The sequence below is a fragment of the Protobothrops mucrosquamatus genome, unplaced genomic scaffold (genome assembly GCF_001527695.2).
Source record: "Protobothrops mucrosquamatus isolate PMUCROS unplaced genomic scaffold, P.Mucros_1.0 scaffold_128, whole genome shotgun sequence".
NCBI lineage: Eukaryota > Metazoa > Chordata > Lepidosauria > Squamata > Viperidae > Protobothrops > Protobothrops mucrosquamatus.
This window is the reverse complement of record NW_015386204.1, coordinates 1,878,332-1,883,072: the sequence shown is the minus strand read 5'-3', so window position 1 is coordinate 1,883,072 and position 4,741 is coordinate 1,878,332. Positions and strand designations below refer to the sequence as shown.

General features: G+C 38.8%; 1 long non-coding RNA gene across 1 annotated transcript in view; it reads right to left on the bottom strand.

The window, feature by feature from the left end:
- Positions 1–2,515, bottom strand: part of LOC107288996 — a 25,704-nt gene extending 23,189 nt beyond the window's left edge. Inside the window, exon 1 of the long non-coding RNA XR_001548914.1 lies at positions 2,410–2,515. This is a non-coding gene — a long non-coding RNA (uncharacterized LOC107288996). The remainder of the gene's footprint in view (positions 1–2,409) is intronic.
- Between the last annotated feature and the right edge of the window lie 2,226 nt (positions 2,516–4,741).

Here is a 4,741-nt window from a genome sequence, read left to right as displayed (position 1 = left end):
TTTTTTGCCTTTAAAATAGCCTTTCAACCTTATCCTTTAATGTGATACTGACAAATGTTTCAAAGGCCTTCTTGGAGGATTGTTGGGGGTGGAAGGAATCAAAGCTCAGGCTGAGCAGAGGACCACAGGGAAGTCTCTAATCTTTCGCTGGATGCCTGGCAAACCACTGTTCCTGCCCGTGTGCCAGCATTGCATTCTGACAGAACAAGTGTTGCATGAGATGTGAAGGATGACTCTGGTCTGCCGAAAAACCCTGGAGCAGGTGTTCCTCATCCTCGTTTGCAATGGAGCATGGTCCCTGGCTCAGTGAGCTGGAGCAAACGTGCTGGCAGGACCCATCACATACCTGCGCACTGAGATGCACTAATGATAATGGATGCAGGCCTATTAACCATCCCATTTGTAATGGCACACAACGCTGATTGTTTAGGGAATGAGTCAGCGGCTTTCCAGAAGGGAACAGAGGATGCTGGGAACCCATGATCCTTTGTGCATCCCTTCTGCTCTGCTGAGTGTACAACTCTGTTAGCCTTTATTTAATAGTACAAATGAATACATGATTTGGTACATGATTGTACATTAAGAAAAGTCACTTTGAGCTGAGCAATTTTAACGCCCTTTTTCCAACATCCTAGTCTGTCTGCCATCATCATTATCATCATCATCAACAACAACAACAACAACAACAACTTTATCACCATTATTATCATCATTGTCATCATCTCAAGGAGAAATCCCCAGGCAAGCTAAATCCAAGAGACTTTAGCAACTTTCCTGCATAATTCTACTGCCTCTCACTATAAATCCTATCCTCTCTGCCTTCCCCCTCTTTACTTTCACTCACATGCAAATCACGTACCCCTTGTATTCATACAATGGTATCAATTTTTATCCTTTCCTTCTCTTGTTGGGAGCCTATCATTTCTTTTCATCCTGGCTTGCAAATCAGTAGATCATATACAAATGCATCTTTGGCTGTTGAGCCAAATTAGTTAAACAGACAATTTATGTGCAACTAAGAGTGAAACATTGCTGATGATTTTTTTGTAACTAAATGGGCCATTTTATCTAAAATGCATTGAAGACACTTGTGTGTGTCTCTCTCTCTTTGTGAGTGTTTATTTTCATCCTGTTTCTCAGAAAAATTTGCTTCAAAGGGTCTTTAAAACAAAATCAAATTTTGTTTCAAAGGACCAATCCACTTGCCAAAAACAATTTAATATTGTCAATACATTGCAATGTTTTATACTTAAGAGACCAAGAGTCAATTTACTTCCTCTGCTAGGGCACAAATCGTACAATTTAGATTTTGTCCTTTAAGGGTTCAGAGCAATTGGGCCAACAGGCAAGACTGCTCTATTTTTGCACCAATGTTATTAGAATGTGTACCCATAGCTTTTTTATTGGTGGCATCCAAATAAAAACAGCAGCTAAATTTGAGTCTTTTTTAGTTTTAAGACCCATGCCAAATAGACTGCCAACCTCCCCCCCACAAACCCTTTTAATTGGTCTTGACTATTAGTCAAGATTTCTGGTTCAGAATCTATGATTGGAATCTATGATTGAAAGCAGAAAAAAAAGCTTCCAAATGCTCATATTTGTAGCAAAGCAAGAAGAGGAAATTATAAAAGGAGGGGCCCATACTAATTCCCACTTAACCATAATTTAATGTCACAATGGATTCCCACCACTGACCTCTTCAGAGTCCAGCTTTGTCTCCTCCAATTCTCTGAATGTGTTGGATTTTGGCTATGCTGGCAGAGAATCATGAGAACTGAAGTCCAATATTTTGGTAAAGACTCCATTTGGGGTAACTAAACTATGTTTGTCTTTGAGAGATGTGCACAATTTCTCAACCTCAAAACCAGTTCAAGTGTTCAAAATATATAATAAATTAGGATTTCAGATACCCAAAACATGGGACCCAAGACATTCAGAAAACAGTAACATATTGCTTACCTAGTGGTCACGAGGATATCTGCAGACAGGATCTGATAGCCTTAAATGAACTGTTACAAGATTTTATTTATGTCTGGAATAAAATGTGGCTGTTTGAGGTGGTATCATTTTGCATATTCTGAGGATTGTGAGTAGGGTTAATATTTTTGTTTGTGATTCAGTTGTCATCTTAATCTTATCCATGCAATTTAAAAAAAACCCTGTGGTTTCCCGATGTCCTTTTTCCCCCCTTTTTTGATTTTGTTTGTTTTCTTTTTTATAGCTGCTGAAATATGAATGCAAAAGATATCTAGTTTTCTACATCTTCTTGCATTATTATTCATCTGTCTTTCTTATAATCATCATTATCAGACAAGCGTATGCATGCTATATATATCATACATCATTACACGTACACAAACAATTTCATAAAAACATTACTCAGAATAAACTTTCCAGTTTGCATCTTACTTTTTAGGGGGTGAGATATACGCTTCTGTGTGAAGGATCCTGGCCAACATTTTCAGTCCTCTTCTGTCTCTGCCCTCTAGGCATGATCTGATTTGAAAGACTCTCATTGTTATATTGTATTTTATTTATGTATCATGAAATATTCAATTACACTCTGTCATGCAGTCGTGGCCTAATAGAAACACGCTAAGTCCATAGTTTCTCTTCTCCTCTTCATTCCTTGCATTTTAAAATAGTTGGCAATCTGAGCTGGGAATTGTTTAGGGTGAGGCAGGTGAAGGACCGGCTCCAACACCTGAGAACAGACTCCTGGTTCTTCACCCTTTAATTTCCTACAACCTGATCCCATCATCAACTTTTTGTCAGCAATCAACTTTGCGCAAAAAAACCAAAACCAAGCAGTTTTGGAACTCCTCCATATTCATTATTCAGCATATGTCAAAGGACTTTTCATGCCATATACTGTATATCAATACTCAGTGTGGGAGTAATTTCACTTCTTAATTTATAGCGGCAGTAACCACATTTTCAAACTGGTCATAAAATATTCCTGTTGCCTGTAATCTGGCCTCTCAATGTACTATAATAGGAATTCTATGAATAATATTGGGAAGTGGGTGATATTTTATATTACATTTTATATGGGATTGCTAGGGGAACACGGTTACTTCAAAGAAAAAAACTTAGAGAAATGGTTCAGACGAAGATGGCATTTGTTTTCTTTTCTTTTGTACAAAGCACCCTTCACAGCTTGTCACTTGAGAACTAAAGATTCATGACATTTTTCTTTAGAAAAAGCATTGGAAAGAAGTCTGCAAACAACAGACCTTTAATTATACATATCTCCATCTTCATTGAAACAGCCAAGCCATCATTTCTCTCCTTTTTTTAAAAGATGTAAACACATATAGAAGTATCTCAACAAAATCTATTGCTAATTGCTATAAAAATGCTATATAGGAATTCATAAATAAGTGTGTAATATGATTCTCTCTCTCTCTCTCTCTCTCTCTCTCTCTCTCTCTCTCTCTCTCTCTCTCTCTCTTTCTTAGAATATATGGAACAGCTTTGCCTTCCAAATCCTATACCTGAGTCACAAATCTAGAACTCTTTATTTCCCTGAATCCATCCATATATTTTCATGAGTGGGAAAGGAGAGATGCTGGTCTGCCATGATGCGCCTACAATAGGGATGCAGCATGCACCATAGAGGAACATGCCATGCCATGTGGATCAAACAAACAAACAAAAATCAAGATGAAGGGCAATGGCATAGAAAGGGTAGTAAACCAACAAAGGGGGATATTATACTTGAAGTGAGGGAGAACATTAAAAAAAATCCATGATTTCCATCTTCTACATTCCTTCTTTCATGAATGGAAGAGCAATTTTCCTGCATGGAAAATTTCCATTCAATGGAGTGTTTTCTGGGTAAAATTGGCACATAGGCAAAAATCTCTGAACTGCATAGGGAGAGTGGAATCTGCAACATTCCCACCCCCTTTTTTTTCCCATGTGTGGGAATACATCACAAATGACCAGAACTTTGCTTAAGAAGATTAGCTCCTGTTCAAAGTGGGACATTCTACATTTATTTAGCTACAATGTTATGCACACAGTAGAAGTCTTGGCAGTCGCTAGTCCGTTTTTTGCATTGGTGCACCACAAGAGGGCAAACTACACTTCACATAGGCTGGCCTACAGTGTTCTCAGAGGAATTAAGCTCACTCAGGAACTTACCATTCTTCTGCCAATTGCATCTGAGTAAACCTAGCGCTGGTTCCAGCTCCCCGCACAGAATGCAGCCACCAGTTTCCCACCACCAAATTGGCAGTACCTATCTATCTACTCGCAAACAATGCTCTCGGACTGCTAGATGGGCAGGAGCAAGGGACAACAGACAGGAGCTCACCCTGTCGCGTGGAGCTGGATTCGAACCACCGGAGTGCTGGCAATTGTTCAGCACATCCAGCATAATTAAGCCTCTGCATCAACACGTCCCCTAAAGTGGGACATATTCACCACTTGTGAGGAAATGGACACATTATACTACCTTTTTTGGGGAACATAATTTCTCTTGTGGCGGATATATGAATTTTCACTTTATACATTAATTATCAGCAGAAGTACAGAAAACTCAAGTCTCTTATGATTTTTGATCCACAGAATATATTCTTCAGCTCTCTTTCCCATCATGTGGGAGCTATTTATCTTCACTCATGCAGTTTGGTCATGTGCAGCATATTTAAACAGAAGTAAGTCCTTCATAATTCAGTGGGATTTACTTGCTAGCAAACACAGTTAGAATTTCACCCCTAAAAATCCTCCCAAA